We start from the raw sequence: 19,110 nt of genomic DNA on the forward strand, positions 1-19,110 counted from the left end.
ATGGGCGCACCGGACACTGTCCGGTGTGCCGCCACGTCAGCCGACCGTTAGGGTTAGGAGCTGGTCGACCGTTGGAGGCTTTGTCCTCATGTGGCACCGGACAGTCCGGTGTCGTACCGGACAGGTACTGTTCACTGTACGGTGCGCCTCTGACTTTGCGCACTGTTCACGCTATCAGCCCCTTTTGCAGTCAACCGTTGCGTGGAGGTAGTCGTTGCCCGCTGACTCACCGGACAGTCCGGTGGCACACCGGACAGTCCGGTGAATTATAGCGGAGCGTCCTTGAAAAAACCCGAGAGTGGCTGGTTTTATCTGTTCGGTCCTGGCACACCGGACACTGTCCGGTGGCACACCGGACAGTCCGGTGCGCCGTTCCTCCGCACACTCAAGTTTATTTGGCTCCTTTGTATTTGAACCCTATCTTGAATGTTTATTGGTTTGTGTTTAACCTTTATGCACCTGTAGAACATATATTCTAGAGCAAACTAGTTAGTCCAATATTTGTGTTGGGCATTCAATCACCAAAATTAATTATGGGAAAAGGTTTGACCCTATTTCCCTTTCAGAGGGCAAGCCTCTTTCGACGCCCATGTCCACCTCGACGACACTTGACACTGATGAGGATGGCGAACCCATGGACCAGAAGGAGTACATAAGCATGATTGGCTCTCTCTTGTATTTGACTACGACGAGGCCGGGCATACACTTCGCAATGTGTTTGTGCGCTCGTTTCCAGGCTTCCCCACGCACATCTCACAGGAAGGCTGTGAAACGGATTATGAGGTACCTACGTTTCACTCCTGAGTTTGGTTTGTGGTACTCCTCATCGTCCGTTCTGTCCTTGTGCGGTTATTCTGATGCTGATTTTGCGGATTGTCTTTTAGAGCGCAAGTCTACTTCTGTGACTTGTCAGTTTTTTGGTACTTCGTTGGTTTCATGGTCTTCTCGAAAACAGTCTAGTGTTGCCCTGTCTACCACAGAGGCCGAGTATGTTGCTGTCGCTAACTGTTGTTCGCAGTTACTTTGGATGATGGCTACCTTACGAGATTTTGACTTTTCATCATGTGCCTCTGCTTTGTGATAGCACGAGTGCCATAAGTGTTGCCAAGAATCCTGTGCTACATTCGAGGACCAAGCACATTGATGTTCACTTTCACTTTCTTCGTGATCATTATGAGAAAGGCGACATCGAATTGCGCTATATTGATACCACTCGCCAGCTTGCTGACATTTTGACCAAACCCCTTGATCAAAAAACTTTTGTTCATTTGTGAGGGGAATTGGGTGTTTGTTTCCCTTTTTGATTAGAGGTCTCCCTTTTGGTCTTTTCTTCTTATTTTTTGCTTTCATTTTCTTTTGTATTATATCTGCATGAATGTGATTCTGCTTCTAGTAGTATGTTCTTTGTGTACATGATAATGCTATAGCATGCTTAGGCTCTTTTTGCTCATATTGATACAATATTGTTGAGCTAAGTTGTTTTCATAATTGTGAACTTGACTATTACTTGCTTAATCTAAAATTGTTCACCATTAAGATTGGCACCTAGCATGTGTAGGATGTGTTGAAATCCTTTTTGCTATTACTCGTATGCTAGGTGGCTATGTCTCATGCCTTGAGTCATTCACTTGTCTTGATTTATTCATATCGTGCTAAAGATTCAAAATCAAGATAAGTGATAATCAGAAAGATCGAGATGTATTTGTATTTTTCACCACATCACTGTATCAAGACTGCTTCCATTTGCACTTTTGGATGAACTTGAGCAGTGTAGTGGACGATCGAAACCGGTGTTTTTAGCTTCTGATTGCTTGTCTACATAGGCTACACCCGGTTGAAAAGTCAGACCAAGACAATGCTTATAACCTCTCGCACTCACATGCTTTTCAATAAAATTTGGAATCCGCTGCAAAATCCGATAAATCTTGTTCACGTCGTCGTCGTCGCTCCGCTTCATTTAGGAAGCGGACCACCGACTGCTTGTCTTCAAGTGGCCACATCTTGTGACGATGACCCACACATCTATCTGCATCCCTGCCCACTGCGGTCCTCATACCCATGATAATTCTACTGCCCATACTATTATCCGGGAAGGCAGATGCTATGCCATCCACCAGTTCTTCAGACTCCACGCCATCCACCACCACAAAATACCTATATATATATATATATATATATATATATATATATATATATATATATATATATATATATATATATATATATATATATATATATATATATATATATATATATATATATATATATATATAAACAGGAAACGAAGGAGAAAAAAAGGTCAATATATATATATAGAGGGAATAATTAATTAATCAGCAAATTGCACACAGAAAAGTGGAAAAGAAATCACCTTTTCCTTTGGAGATACTCAGGTAACCCATGAACTTGGTCAGTACGACGAGTCCACGAGCCCCAGGAAACGTTCGGGCGAATCTAATAAACGCGGTTTCAAAATACAAATTCAGAAGGTAGATTTTAGAACAAATATGCATGCGGCTGAAAATATGACGGATCACCTGTGAAAAAATCCACCACTGCTATCTTGTGGATCCTCTTGCAGTCTAAATTGCTCGATTATCTCTTCCAGAACGATGCTGCAGTCCTTCCCAGCAGCGCTGACAATGACATACGCATGCAGGGAGAACTTTCTGCTCTCCTGTACGTCCGTGTACACTGTGTGGCAAAGCTTGGTCTCCCCTATGCCACAGAAGCCGACAACGGAGATCACCATCACCTTATTGAGGACCATGTCCAGCTCATTGTCGGGTCTCCGGACGAGGAGGTCCAGAAGCTCATCGAGGTCCTCCTTGCCCACAAGATCAGCCAGCGGAAAGCCCCTTCCGGCCGTCTGCGGATTGGAATTAGGCACGACCAGCTGGGCGCTTGAAGTAGTGGAGGAAGAAGCAGCGCCTTGACTAGGAGCCTCATTCGTCGGAACCGCCATAAACTCCGGATAGGACTCTACACATCTGATTAAATCCTGGATGATAGTAATCTTGCCATTAAGCTTCGCACCTGTCATGGTTCCGGCACGGCGGCCTTCTATTAGGTCTTCGATGTCGTACGCCAAGCATCTGAGGTATCCAGCACAGGATTGAAGCCTGTCGGACGGGTCTTGGGAACTCCTGATAGTCTTCCGAGTATCACGGATGATGCCCTGGATGTAGCTAAGCTGGGATTTCAGGGTTTCAACATCACTGTCACGGACTTGCCGTTTCTTCAGTGCACCTTGTATCCCTTTAATGGCTATAGGCAGGACAGGGGCCGCCAACTTAGCGATTGCACCGATAATTGCTGGCTCCACACCTGTCATCTCTCCAACACCCCCCCCCCCCTCTCTGTTGCTTGGCTCGAGTTCGATCCATTCGATTCGCACGTATGTTGGAAGCTAAAGCAGTGTAGGACTTTGAGATCTCAGGAGGACATTCATGGTGCTAGAATATAATCATCGAGCTGTGTCTGTGTGGGTTCTCTGGGCCGGGCTGGGTACGATGGGCTTAACACGGGTGATGGTTAGGTCGCAGCCCATCAGAGTACGAGTGACTCGAGGATTGACAAGTAGTCATAAAATTATAGTATCTCAGCAAGAACCAAGAAGACAGAAAAAAGTCACTTCCCAAATAATATACATAGAGGAGCTGTCATGGTGCTAGAATATAATGCATCTCATCTCATCTCAGTCACTTCCGAACTCTAGGCCTTCCGCCTGCCATCGCCTGATCAGGGATCCCCTCTAGACATGTGCGAACACAAGGTTGATTTGTCCCTTGTGGTTCGGATTGATGATGACTGATTATCAACGGGTAGCACTCTGGGGTAGTCAGTGGACTGACCAGAGTGTGAGATTATGTTTGTGCAACCATGTTGGTCGACTTGTGGTGTGCAGGTGTGGAGCACAGGAACGGTGGTCGATGGCTGAGGTGAAGGTCATGCGGGCTCGTGCTGATAGACCGGGAGCGGTGAAGGGCGAGTGCTGGGTCTTGACTGACGGATCAGAGCAGCCAGGTGACCAACCGCAGTGGCTGACACACCTGGGACACGCACTTATGTGAGGACGTGGTGGAGTGGACCGTGTTGCCGGCGTGGTCGAGGACTGGCGGGACACGCGTCTGATCGTAGAGGACGTGCACGAGGTGCGCTGCTCACGGCAGGTTTGGTGGTTTGGGCCTCAAAACCACCCAGCGCTACAGATGCCTGGTTTTGGTGAGTTTGGGTCTCAAAACTCGGTGGTGGCGGTTCCGGATAGAACCGATGGCGGCACGCGGCGTGATCGCGGAGGGTGCGTCAAGGCGAAGCACTCCGTGTGAAGGACGTGGTCGTTGGATCGAAAACCTAGGAGTTGGTCCATTTCGCCCCCGGTGGAGTGGATAGGCTCTATGTAAATATGGGTAGTTTAGGAAGTGAGAATAACCCTCTATAAATAGAGGGGAGGGCTGGTTGGTTCATGTCACACCCGGATTTAAGGGACAAATCCGGGTGCATCTCATATGTGCGCCAAGGAAGAACAACACACATAACAACAGAGTGCATAGAGATAAATGTCATAAATATCATAAATATACTTATTACATAGCGCAAGTCTTACAAAAATAAATGATATAATAAAGTGAACTGTTATTATTCCCTGGCGCCACAAAGCTGACTGGGAGACGCCACCTAGATCAAGTCGAATGCCTCCTTGTTAGGCGGCTCCTCTTCGACCACCTGTTCTTCTCCTGTGGGGGGTGTGAGATAGCAAGAGTGAGCTCACATACGTTCATAGCTCAACAAGTCGTGGGGAATAATGTGGCATGAACTCACCAAAGGGGGGAGTTTATGAAGTGTAAAGGTGATCAATGAAATAAAGGCTGAAGCTGAGCATTGCTTTTATAAGTTGGTCCAAATTTTATTAGCAATTACTAAGTGTAAGTAAATACCAAACCTTAATAATAATAAAGAAAAGTAGTAATAAAATAATCCCAAATGCGATGCAAATGTCAAATTAAATTTAAGTTCCATAAATTAATCATGTGAGGGTCCGAGCTGCTCATGACCGTGAGCACGGCTAGTATACCATTTTTACACTCTGCAGAGGTTGCACATCTTTACCCACAAGTCATGTTACCCATCTGCCAAGAGATGGCCAATCCCATACACCTCTACTGAGGAGGCGAGGCAGGGTAACACTACGAGGCCTTTACAAAGTTCCACTAGCTTCAGAAATCTCGCTACAGTTTATAGGAAGCTCCAGTGCAGGAATCCCTCGCCTGACCGCCATCGTAGCAAAATCAACCAAAGGACCTCCCTACACTGACCACTCCCCTACTGCCCTTGCCCCTTTCGGGTAAGGAAGTCATCCACTAGCTTTCCTAGTTAATCAGCCAAGGGTGTCCCATTAAACCCTTGTGGTAGCACTGTTTTTCCGGGTGGTCGCTCCATGTTCCCATTAACATAATGATCTTAACATGAACAGTAATAATAAACAAATAATAAAAGTGTAATTAAGAGTAATAAATGTCTCTATACCCAAAACCACATAAAGCAATAGCATGTACTACCCAAAAGTTTAGTAGTAAAATCAGTGGTGAAACAAGGTATAAAGATAGTCAAATCTAGGGTAACCTATTGGGTCCCATCAAATATAACCTATGCAGATCATTATAATTAATAAGAACATGGCTGGGAAAAAGTAAGTCATCAAGGGCACAACTTGCTTTCAATGAGCTCCTGCTCAGCTACTTCTACTTGCTGAACCTTAGAATCCACAGTAGCTTGTTCGTCTACTCGCATCAACACAATATATACATAGTACAACAAAAATTAACATCACACCAAACAGGTAAATAAAATATACAATAAAAATCTACACATTAAAATAAGAACCTAGGAACAGAAATTATTAATTTTGGAGTTATAGATTTTAAGATATGAATTTCCAAAGGTTTTATGTGCTTGAAATAGGATTAAATGAGAATTTAATTTTCTTACTGTTTTCATGTCAAAACAGAGACTCTAGCTGATAAACATAATTTTATAAAATTTTAGAAATTGGAATGAATCAATTTGGAATTAAAACGAATTAAATATGAATTTTCCAAGTTTCTATAATTTATTCTGTACTAAAAACCAATTTCTATATTCATTTCTTGGTTTTTATTATCCTCTGGACTGGGCGTCAATTTTCAAAAAGACCAGGGGTTAGCGCAGAAGATTCCCTAGACTCATTGAACACCTCTCTGGACGGCGGGTTGTATTCTCTCAAATCATAAGGTCTATTTTGTAAAACGTACCCGCGAAGGGGTACGCTCTAATCCTGGCCGCACGATTACGGTTCTGTGGCCCAGATTAAATCCGCAGTTCCATGAACTGGAAAGGAACAGGTACCGTCCGATCGAGGATCGTCGGCCCAGATCTAATGTTGGCCGAATCAATACAGATCGCTCGATTTAACACCAACGCCCAGGATCAATGCTACCCGAACCGGTATTCCATTTCTAATCTGGGCCGCACCTCTCCTATCCAACGATTCGCATAATCTCGGCCACCATCCTCCCCAACTCCACTGCCCGCGCACGGCGACGCACAACCTCACGGCGGAGCACCCACCGAAGACCGCGCGTTCTTCGCCCAGAGAGCCCTATTCCCTTCTACTGCGAGTGCTACACGATGCGGATCAAGAGGGGATCTCGGTCGAGACCACATACCGACGTTTGGAACAGTGACGACGCGCAGTCCACGGTGAGGTTGAATTTGCGGTACAACAAGCGCCCCGTCGAGAAATTCCGGCGACTCCGGAGCAAAATTCCCCAACCCGAGAGGATGTATGGATCCCCGGAGGTTAAGCGAGTCCCGCCAGACTCGCACACGGGTTCTTGAACAGCGTTCCGGTGCGTGGTGGTGTAAGCGGGACACGGCGGCGCGAAAGCGTGTCCAGCGGTGCTAGGGGCACAACTGTGTGTCAACGGTGGGGCGAGTGGGTAGAAGAAAGAGAGGGTCGCGCACAGGGCTCCTTTATAACAGCCAAGGCGATGTGGAGGAGGTCGTCGGGGATCGCATTGTCCGCGCAGCTCGGCATCAGTTGCGCACGGACCGAATCCAGCGCTGAGGTGGGAGAAGAAGCTGCCGACAAGTGGGGCCCGTGGATCGGCGACCGAGTCGCGGGGGAGTAGCGGTGAGCGGCTGTCATGGGCGGGCCCGCATGACAGCGTGACTACTTTTCTGGTCATGTGTGCATGAGAGGGGAGAGTAGAAGGGGGGCTGACAGAGCGGGTCCCAGGTGTCGGCGCCCGCGACCGCAGTTTGGGCCGCGCGGGAGGGGAAATGCGCCATGGGCCAGAATGGAGGTAGTCAGCCCATGAAGTTTTTATTCTTTTTCTTTTTATCTTTTATTTCTATTTTCTTTTTATTTTCTTCATTTCTAAGTTTAGTTTGAATTCGAATTTAACATAAAACCTTGTGCAAATTTATTCTCAAATCATATTGTGAGATGAAAAACACCAATTTTAGAGATATAACTATATTATTTATATTTTTATATCATTTCTCTTCTTCTTATTTTCAAAAACCCTAATTTTAATTTAGAGTTTAATCCAACCTTTAAAATTATTATTTTTATTCTTATTATTATTTTTTGCACAAACATATAACTCCAACATGATGCATGTATTTTTTTATCATTTGTTCTAATTCATCTCTAAATTTTATCTATGCTCTTTTGCAAATGAGGCACATATGATAAGGAATTCACTATATATATTCCTTGTATAAAATTTTGAGTATTACAGTTCAACATCTTTTGGCTGCCATTTGTTTTGAGCACCCATTCTAGAGGTCCTAGTTTTCTCTCTAGGTAGACACCAGTTGAGCCGAGGGTTCCACAGTGATTTGGTACTTCGACTGTGTTCTTGATTTTCAAGTTTAATCAGAGGAAGGGTCGCCGGTCCGGCCCACAGGGCTCTTTGGCTTCAAATCTCAGTTTGTACCCTTGCTGAAATTTCTGAAGTTTTATAGTCTTGGTTTCCCTTTTCTCGATCTTGTGTTGTTGGTGAAAAACCTTTGATTCCTTTGAGAGAATTTGGTTTGGGGATTGATTGGTGGTGAGCTGCACTCTTCGGACGACTGCATACACCTAGTTGTTGCATATTTTGGTCGCGATTTGAGAAAAACTTAGGTTGAACTCGTTCTAGAAAACCCCAACAAAACCCCAACAAATCTGCGGGTGATTCACAAGTCGGATTGAGCTCAAAATTTGGGGAGATCTTGGAAACGTATTTGCTCAGATGTGTGTAAACTTTCATCTCAATCGGAGTTCGTTTGGTTTAGTTTTGAATTCAAAAATAGAATTTTGTATTGCTGAAAACAACACTTGTTGACGATACTGTATTGGACCGTTTTGGACTTTTTGGTGTCCGATTTGCAATCCGTTTGTTTTGTTGGTCTCATGTGAGTATTAGAAATGTTTTGTAATCATGAGATCACTCGTTCGCTGATGTGTTTATGGTTTGACCACTTGCTTCATCTCTATTGAAGTGAAGTGATAATTTTCAGTGTTTGGAGACAAAAATTCGATTGGCTCCCATTCACCCCCCTCTGGTCGCCTTACCGGTCCTACAATTGGTATCAGAGCCGGTTAAGGATTTCCCTTCCCTAATCGGTTCGAAATCCACGTAGGCTACATGGAACAAGATGTTGGCAAACCTCCGTTCTTCGATGGGACCAATTACCCGTACTGGAAGATTCGCATGTCTGCGTATCTTCAGAGCATCAGTTATCAGGTTTGGGAAATTTGCCTCGATGCGATTTTCGATGCTACAAGTGACCGGATCACTCCAATTCAAATGGAGTTCCATGATTCGAACAACAAAGCTCGGAACGCTTTATTCTCGTGTCTCTCGCTTGGTGAGTTTGAGCGAGTTGGACATCTGAATACGGCTCATCAGATCTAGTCTACCCTCGAGAGATTCCATGAGGGCAACGATGATGTGAAGACCAGACTGTTTGAGACATACAAGCGAGAGTACGAGAACTTCACACAGTTGGCTGGAGAGACCATTGATTCTATGTTCTCCAGGTTCCAGTCAATTGTGAACAAGATGTGTGCCAACAAGGCACAGCTACCCTATAGTGATCATGAGAGAGCACTGAAATTACTACATGCTCTAGATCGAAGGGTTTGGGAGGTGAAGGTCTCGGCGATCATCGAGTTGCCCAACTACGAGACTCACCGTGGACGAGCTCTTCAGCAAGCTCAAGTCCACAGAGATTGACCACCAGACTCGGGCCAAGATTGAGAACCCTAGTGCACCCACCATGGCCCTGGTCTCTAGAGGTGGTTCTACTTCTAAATCTTCACCTGCTATGTTTGCTCTATCTTCTTTGTTGTCTATTACAGAGGAGCAGGTGGAGAGCCTTGGGGACGAGGAGCTGGCACTTGTGGCCAGCCGGTTTACGCGGTTCCACAACAACCGTATGAGCCGGCGGCGTGGCGGGTCCAAGGACGGATGCTACAACTGTGGCGATCCCGACCACTTCATTGCCAGCTGCCCTAAGAAGGGCAAATCAGAGTCTGGCCCGCGCGACCATCACTCTGGTCGGCGCAAGGGCAAGTACTCCTCCGGCAAGTACAAGTCTAAGGGAGGATTCGACAAGGAGGCGCTCAAGAAGAAGTACCTTCAGAAGGCAAAGATCAAGGAGCGTGCCTTCCTCACCTCCCTTAACGACCTCGACCATGACTCCTACAATGTTGTATCTTCCTCGAGCGACGAGGAGACTGAGAGGCGGGTCGAGGACAAGCTGAACGGGTTGTGCTTCATCGCCGAAACCGCAGGAGGCTTCTGCACCATGGCACTTGGTGAGGACGCGGTCGGCACCAGCGACGACAAAGACATCGGCGACGACACTACTTCTGAGGTACTACCTTCCGCCGATGATCTCGCCGCTGAGATAGAAGAGCTGAACGCTGCTTTGGCTAGTCAGGATAAGTTGCTTAGGCAGACTGCTCATGAGAGAAGAGAGTTTAGATCCAAGTACGAGAGCACGCTTAGGGAACTTGAGTCTGCTAGAGCTTCAGTTGAGGTGTCCGACAAGACTGAATGTGATGAGTGCGCTCTACACATGTCGAACATCACCACTTTGCAGACCAAGTACTCCACCTTGCTAGATGAGCGCGATGAGTTGAGATCTAGGTCTATCCTATTGGGTGCGTGTACCGTTTGTCCTGGCTTGCCGTCTGAGCTAGCAGAGAGAGATGCTAGGATAGCTTTGCTTGAGAAGGCTAGCTCAGTGAGTGCCCCTACACCTGCACAGTGTGCACTTTGTGAGGGTTTGCAATCTGCTCTTCAGTCCTGCAGACATAACAAGACAAGAATCGAGGAAGAAAACACATACCTTCGATCTATCTTGAGTTGGGTGTCGTGCAGTGAGCCCCAGTTGGGCATGATGGTCAGTCAGTTCAAGAGGGGAACTAACGGACTAGGGTTAGGCTTTGCTACTAAGGATGGGAGTGTCGCTCGCTTTGGGAAGGTTGGTGAGTGCAGTGGTTTGACACCTTCAGAGAAACCTTCACCCACTCCCAAGCTTATCAAAATCACCTCTGCTAAGCCTATCACCCCTGTGAGAGATGGTGTGATTGATGAACCTATGAGAGCTCCTCCTCAGAAACAAGTGTGGCTTCCAAAACCTAACCATCTTAGGAACACACTTGACACCTTTCCCGACATCTCTAGCGATCCCCTTCCTAGAGCCCCTCAGCCATCCAAAAAGAAAGCCCCCTCCCACAAACAAAATCCACCCAAGAGAGAGGTGAGGTACCATTGTGAATATTGTGAGAGGGATGGGCATCTAGCTTCTTTTTGCTTTAGGAGGAAGAGAGATGAGTGGTGGGTTTTTGAGTCGAGTAGGAAGGACATGAACCGTCCCTCTCATGGTGTTCATGCTCAGCCTATTCAGAGATGTCCTGGGAGGCCTAGAGGTGTTTTGCCTATTGTCACTAGGCCTCAGTCAGCTAGACCACATGGTGGTCATGCCCGACGGGATGCTGGTCATGTGTCATATGGCCAAGGACCATGTGACAGAGGATTTGGTTCATACTTCCCCAGCGGACCACAACCTTCTTGTGGTGATCGCTTCCCTTCGGGACCAGAAATGTTTGGTGTTTTCCCTAACACTTTTCAGGGGCAAATGCCACAACACTGGTATTCTTCACAGTTTACTTACCCCAGTGTTGTGCTATTTGCTCACCCTGTGTCTTACTATTGATGCAGGACGGAGGCCTGGAGAACACGTGGCTCATGAATTCTGGCTGTTTGCGCCACATGACCGGAAGCTCAAAATGGTTCTCCAGCCTCGACCCCGTGATTGGTAAGGAAAACATCACATTCAGGGATAAGTCAAGAGGTAAGGTTGTTTCTCGTGGCACCATTCAGGTAAATGAGAGCTTTATTCTCAAGGATGTTTCTTTGGTCTCGAATCTGCATTTCAATCTGCTTTTAGTTTCCCAACTCCTTGAGGATGACTATGAAGTGCGCTTTAAAAAGGGCTTGTCTCGAGTTTTGGATGCCCATGGGGATCTTATTTGCCAGATTTCCCCTTTTGGTCGAGTTTTCAGTGCTGATTTTTCACATTCTTCTCGCCCTTCTCGATGTTTGTTGGCAGGATCTTCCTCTTCTCTTTGGAAGTGGCATAGGAGGCTAGGTCACTTGAGCTTTGATCTTTTGTGTCGTTTGAGCTCACTTGACCTCATCCAAGGATTGCCTAAATTAAAATTTGAGAAAGATATTGTCTGTCACCCTTGTCGTCATGGCAAAATGATTATCGCTTCCCATTCCCCGGTCACCAAGGTGATGACCTCGCATCCTGGCGAATTGCTTCATATGGACACTGTTGGTCCAGCCAGGGTTTGCTCTTTTGGAGGGAAGTGGTATGTGCTTATGGTTGTCGATGACTTCTCTCGCTACTCTTGGGTGTTCTTTATGATGGCTAAGGATGAGGCTTTTACTCATGCTCGAGATTTGATTCTTCGGTTGCAAAATGAGTTTCCTAAAAATGCCATGAGAGCTATACATAGTGGCAATGGCACATAATTCAAAAATACTCAATTCACAACCTTTCGTGCTTCTTTGGAACTCGAGCATCAGTTTTCCTCTCCGTATGTGCCCCAGAAGAATGGTATTGTTGAACGTAACAATCGGACCCTTGTTGAGATGGCCAGGACGATGCTTGATGAGCATAGGACTCCTAGGCGTTTTGGGCCAAAGTGATCAACACTGCTTGCCATGTGTCCAATCGCATCTTTCTTCAAGCTTTTCTGAACAAAACTTCTTATGAGCTGCGATTTGGACGGCCACCCAAGGTCAGTCATTTTAGGGTATTTGGACAAGTTTGAGTCCCGGTCTTCTGATGGGGTTTTTCTGGGTTATGCATTACATTCTCATGCTTTTCGTGTTCTTAACTTAGAGACTAACCGCATTATGGAGACTTGTGAGGTTACATTCGATGAGATTGCACCTTGTCCACCCCCCGTTTTGAGCCTGCAGGTCCAGATCAGATGGGACAGACCATCATTGTGGAGGAGGAGCACGACGACACCGATTGGGTTGCTCTCGAGCCAAATCCACTGGCCGCCCCAGTCGAGCCTGCTTCCACTACTACGGCTGACAGACCCGACCCCACTCCTTTCACCACTTGGGGTCCGCTCGAGCTAGCTCCTGCAGAGACTGGAGGAGTTGAAGTTGCTGTTGAGGGGGAGGCCACTTCCTCAAGGGAGGCTCCATACCATATTCAGTGATGTCACCCACCTTAGCAGATGATCGGGGAGCTTCACGAGCGAGTCACTCGCTCTAGGTCACAACACATTTCTCATTTTGCTCACTCAGCTTTTATTGCTACTTTTGAGCCCCGAGATGTTGGACATGATTTATATCATCCTAACTGGGTCAATGCTATGCATGAGGAGCTTGAAAATTTTGAAAGAAATCAGGTTTGGGTTTTGGTGCCACCTCCTTCTAACTGTCATCCCATCGGTACAAAATGGGTTTTCAAAAACAAACAGAGTGAGGATGGTTTGGTAGTGAGAAACAAGGCGAGGTTGGTTGCCCAAGTATATTGCCAAAAAGAGGGAATTGATTATGAGGAGACCTTTGCCCCTGTTGCCCGTTTAGAGGCCATTAGGATCCTTCTAGCCTTTGCTGCTTCAAAGGGTTTTAAGCCTTTTCAAATGGATGTCAAAAGTGCCTTTTTGAATGGGTATATAGAGGAAGAGGTATATGTTAGGCAACCCCCTGGTTTTGAGAGTTCCAAGTTTCCAAACCACGTTTTTAAACTCCAAAAAGCTTTGTATGGTTTGAAACAAGCCCCTAGAGCCTGGTATGAGCGTTTGAAATCTTTTCTGCTTTCTAAGGATTTTAAAATGGGCTCTATGGACAAAACTCCTTTTCTCCTCAAGCATAATAATGACACCCTTTTAGTCCAGATTTACGTGGATGATATCATCTTTGGTTGTTCTTCTAATGCTCTTGTGTCTAGATTTTCAGATATTATGAGCAGGGAATTTGAGATGAGCATGATGGGCGAGCTGATTTTCTTTCTTGGGTTGCAAATCAAGCAGACTCAAGATGGGACCTTTGTACATCAAGGCAAGTATACAAAGGATGTCCTGAAGAAGTTCGACATGGGCGAGGGTGAAAGTCGCCTAGAGGGGGGTGAATAGGCGAAACCTAAAAATTATAACTTTAAACCCGAACTTGATCCCTTGATTAGTGGTTAGAACAAGATTCGCAATTATCGGAGTATAAAACTAAGTCCTTGGCTTGCAAAGAGTATTGCCTTCACAGAATGCAGAATTAATCAAAAGTAATACTACTAAGAATATTAAAAGAGAATATTGCAAGAGGGCTTAGTTGAAAGGAGAAATAACACAAGTTCTTCCTTGCACGACGTTGCTTCTTTAAATGGGATTTTAACTTGAAGCAACACAAAGCAATATCAATAAAGAATAGAGCAAGAGAACTTAGAGAGGGAGAAGGCAAACAAATCACAAGCAATAAACACAAGTGACACAGATGATTTGTTTTACCAAGGTTCGGTTCACCAAGAACCTAATCCCCGTTGAGGAGTCCACTAAGGATGGGTCTTTTTCAACCCTTTCCCTCTCTCCACTGATCAACAAGACCGGCGAGTGCTTCTTCTTCTTTGTCAACAAAAGACCGAAGTCTCTGCAAGGCCAACCACAAAGATAAGGGGCTCTTGCTAGCTTTACAATGAATGGGAGTCAAAACTCCACGCTCAAATGATCACAAGATGTAGTACACACTTTCTCTCAATGATTCTCACAAGGCACTATCGCTAAACTCACACGAGTAGCTCTCTTTTGCTAGATCTCTCTTTTGTGGCACTTGTGTTGATTGTGGTGGTCTAAATCTTGTGTATAAGATGGATCAATGAATGGAGGTGGTTGGAGGGCTTGGATATGTCAACTATATGACTTGGAATGTTGCTTGGGCTCCCTCACCTTGAAATGGCTGGTTGGAGTGGTATTTATAGTCACCAACCAAATTGTAGCCATTGGGGAAGGCTGCTGGCGATGGGCGCACCGGACAGTCCGGTGCGCCACCGGACACTGTTCGGTGTGCTGCCACGTCAGCCGACCGTTAGGATTAGGAGCTGGTCGACCGTTGGAGGCTTTATCCTCATGTGGCACCGGACAGTCCGGTGCCACACCAGACAGGTACTATTCACTATCCGGTGTGCCTCTGACTCTGCGCTCTGACTTTGCGCGCACTGTTCACGCTGTCAGACCCTTTTGTAGTCGACCGTTGTGCGGAGGTAGCCGTTGCCCGCTGACTCACCAGACAGTCTGGTGAATTATAGTGGAGCACCCTTGAAAAAACCCGAGAGTGGTTGGTTTGATCTGTTCGGTCCTGGCACACCGGACACTGTCCGGCGGTGCACCGGACACTGTCCGGTGGCACACCAGATAGTCCAGTGCGCCGTTCCTCGGCACACTCAAGTTTCTTTTGCTCCTTTGTATTTGAACCATATCTTGAATGTTTATTGGTTTGTCTTGAACTTTTATGCACCTGTAGAACATATATTCTAGAGCAAACTAGTTAGTCCAATATTTGTGTTGGGCATTTAATCACCAAAATTAATTATGGGAAAATGTTTGACCCTATTTCCCTTTCAATCTCCCACTTTTTGGTGATTGATGCCAACACAAACCAAAGCAAATATATAAGTGAAGAAATGAACTAGTTTGCATAATGTAAGTGCATAGGTTACTTAGAATTAAACCAATTTATAATCTTACTAGATTTGAATGGATTGCTTTCTTTTGTTTAACATTTTGGACCACGTTTGCACCACTTGTTTTGTTTTTGCAAATCCTATTGGAAAATCTTTTCAAAATATTTTTGCAAATTGTCAAAGGTTTATGAATAAGAAGCATTTTCAAGATTTGAAATTTCTCCCCCCGTTTCAAATGCTTTTCCTTTGACTAAACAAAACTCCCCCTGAATGAAATTCTCCTCTTAGAGTTCAAGAGGGTTTTACCAATTTTTGAAAATACCAATTGAAAAAGATCAAACACATTTAGATACCAATTTGAAAAATTCTTGAAATTAGGTGGTGGTGCGGTCCTTTTGCTTTGGGATTAATACTTTCTCCCCCTTTGGCATTAATCGCCAAAAACGAAGACTTTGAGAGCTCTATTTACTTTCTCCCCCAATGGTACAAGTAGATATGAGTGAAAAGATTATACCAATTAGGAGTGTTGTGGAGTAACGTCGAAGAATACATGATACCGGTAGAGTGGAGTGGAAGCCTTTTCTTTGTTGAGTACTCCATTTCCCTTTCAATCTACGACTTAGTATAGAAATACACTTGAAAACACATTAGTCGTAGTCTTGGTACAAGAATAATAAGAGATATGCATTTGCACCAAAATGAAAGAGACATGATCGAAGGATATGTCAATTAAGCTTAATCATAGTTTTATATAATATAGATTGCTCCCCCTAAATCTGTGCCTTGAGAGGAATACCTATTTTGGCCTTAAATGCCAAATGCACATAATTAGGTTAATGAGAACATATCTATATCATAGAGAATGTGAAGTGCAATGTGTCATAATATAGGTGTGATGCGCATGACAGACTATGCACTTAAGAAAGCATGTTATAGATATTTGATGCATTTACCCTTGATGTTTCAAAGAGACTTAAGGAACCTCCACCTTTGAAACAAAGGTAGCCTATCCTCGTTACAAGGTTAAGCTTTAAGCTCTTTGACAAAAAATTACTTCACCCAGTTTTAACAAAAAAGCATCAAATACAGGAATGAAATTTTTGAGAGGTTAAACTAGGAATGAAGCAGGGATATGCATAGACATGCTTTCTCTTCCTTTTATAAAAGATACGCAAAGAATGTATAAGAGGAAGCTTTAGGTACATGTGTAAATGAGAGGAAGTAGTTTACCCTTTTGTACCTTCACATAGAGACGCTCTTTTCATTGTGCTTTGTCCTTGGTCTTGGTTACTTAAGACCTATATTCAAGACAATATATGGAAATATTTTGCACAAGAGAGAGTTCTACAACTAGTGATCCTTTTCTAAGTCATGTTATCATATATCAAGTAGATCACAAATTGCATAAATTTATACTGAATTCTCCTTTTAACTTAGTGCATCGCAAGAGAGATTGATTGATAGTATATGAGGCACTAAGCAACATAAGTGTCAATTGAAGTTATTCAATGATCAAACGAATAACAGATGCGATCAAAAGAACAACATATGCATTAGATTATCAAATAAGCTTAAAATAGGAGAATCCTGTAAATATGCTACTTGAACAAAGAAAGCTATAATCCTTGATAGAAGTGATATTACTTTACCAAATTGGATTGATTTTAGTAGCATACTTTATGAGAGATTTATTCTCATACATGAGACTATATGGGTTTACAAGAGAAAATGTTAGTCTCAACATAATCAAGATATAGAAATGGGACTCCTCCTAAAGACATGCATCAAGAATTTTAATGACTTGGTTAGATGCACTTTTCCTTTAAAGAAAATAGAGGAATTCATTGAACATCTTGATGAAGGTATGTAATATTTGCAATAATCAGCTTATGTCTCGTATTCTTAAAAATGTAAAAGGTTTAGAATACTTACAACCACACCATTGATTAATTTGAAGATCTTACTATCTAAGTAGGTGTTGTTGTTCTCGATGTCTTCCTTTTCATTTGAGTGTCCTCCCTTTGTAGTTGTCTCCTTTTCTTTTCAAACGTATTAAAAAATACTCGAAAAGGACATTAGCAGCATAAGGGAGTATATGATAAATGATGATTTATTTGGATAAGAGATATAAACAATTTATCATCCACAAGTCACACAGATATGAAGTAAAATCCTTAATATTAGTGCACATCATTGGTAAAGAGGAATATGAACCTTTTATCATTATTAATCAATCATAGGAATTTTACTTCTTCATATTGAATTTATTAGCATAACCTAGAAGCATATCAATATGAGAACAGATATAGCAAAGGCATGAATTGGATTCTAATGGACTAGTGCATTTATGAAAACAAGATTGAATGCACTTCTAGCTGATATATAAGTCCAATAAGAAATTTATTCTTCACATAGATAGAATATGATAATTTGGAATACATGCCAATTGAGGGGAACCATTGTTGATTAAGAGGATGAGTTCCCATACCTTTGCTTTTACCTTTCTTCCTTTAGGTGAAGAGCAACCCTTGAGGCTTGCGTATTTTAATAAATTGAACATGCACTTTACTCTCTTATTGATTTTCATAAATATGCTCAAGAGATGTGTCATTAGTAACACAAGCACTAGTTTCCCTTTTTGTAATCATTTTTGAGAAGGAATGAAAAGTATATTACTAAAGCATGGAAACTTCATAACATGAACTAGATTATCCTGTAGATGATGTTATGCTCAGTTTTAACTCATAAAACAAGCATAGTCAATTTCTTAAGATTATGGGATCAAATCTATCGGAGAGGAAATCTCCGACCGGGTGGCGGAATGCACCCGCCCTAAATCCTAAGATGAGGAGGGGCTTAAGCATTTCGCCTGTTTACGAGATTGGTGGATGAACACATGAAAGCACACAAGAGTTTAGAGTGGTTCGGGCCGCCAGAGCGTAATACCCTACTCCACTGTGTGTTGTATTGCCGTGATAGCTTGTATGAGCTTGTGAGTGTGTGAGTCTTGAGAGAAGTTTTTTAGTACCGTTACATGCCTCCCCTTTTATAGCTCAAGGGGGGCATGTACAAAAGAGCCAAGCCCCGACATGTGGGCCCAAGAACATAACGGATGTATCTCTTGGAGCAGCTGATGTTTGTTGTCGGGGCAATCTTCTTGCGCCCTGACATCCACAATCCGCGTAGTTTTGGCGTACAGGGGAAGCTTCCCTGGAAACACATAAGCGATGAAGGATACGGTGCGCCGTGCAGCACGGGCGTACTGTTTGGTGATGGACTGGACATGCACACCGCATGCAGGGTGGCCCAACGCCGCCTGCCAGTGGAGTGGACAGGTCGCAATAAATGTTGAGGAGGCACATCGTCTGCCAGGCGGCGCTTCCTTTCCGCAATAAATGCGGGGGCAGCGTGGCCCAGAGCCCTTACGTCAGGCTTCGCCCACTGGCTTACGTCACGGGCGATAGGCCACGTGGCAGCATCGGGCCTCCGCCTGAGCGGGGAGCGGGAGCGCACGGGCTAAAGCCCTGACATGTGTCAGCACCAGACCCTTGCCTAGTCCAGGGTATCCCCCGTCCCGTGACCTTGCTGTGGGTGGCCCAGACCTCACTCAGAGGGGTCCGAACCCCATCCAAGGGGTCCAGAATGCTTACCCAGGGGTCCCGAACCGTACCCGGGACTGTTCTCTGTGCGGCTAGAGATAGCCACACAGGCACCGTGTCTTCATACTGTAGTAAGGGGTACCCCTGATTCAAGGTACCGACAGTGGCCTCCGGGCCCGCCTCAGGGGAGGAACGAGCCTGCATGTGGGGCCAAAGTTTGATTGGTGATTGGCACGCTGGTTCTGCGTGCCCACTGTCGTAATTACTGCTT

At 44.7% G+C, this 19,110-nt stretch overlaps 1 pseudogene; it reads right to left on the reverse strand.

Moving 5' to 3' along the window:
* Window positions 1–1,333: 1,333 nt before the first annotated feature.
* LOC103652688 (disease resistance protein RGA4-like) lies at window positions 1,334–4,372 on the reverse strand (annotated as a pseudogene).
* Window positions 4,373–19,110: the final 14,738 nt, after the last annotated feature.

The sequence above is a fragment of the Zea mays genome, unplaced genomic scaffold (genome assembly GCF_902167145.1).
Source record: "Zea mays cultivar B73 unplaced genomic scaffold, Zm-B73-REFERENCE-NAM-5.0 scaffold_232, whole genome shotgun sequence".
Classification (NCBI taxonomy): Eukaryota; Viridiplantae; Streptophyta; class Magnoliopsida; order Poales; family Poaceae; genus Zea; species Zea mays.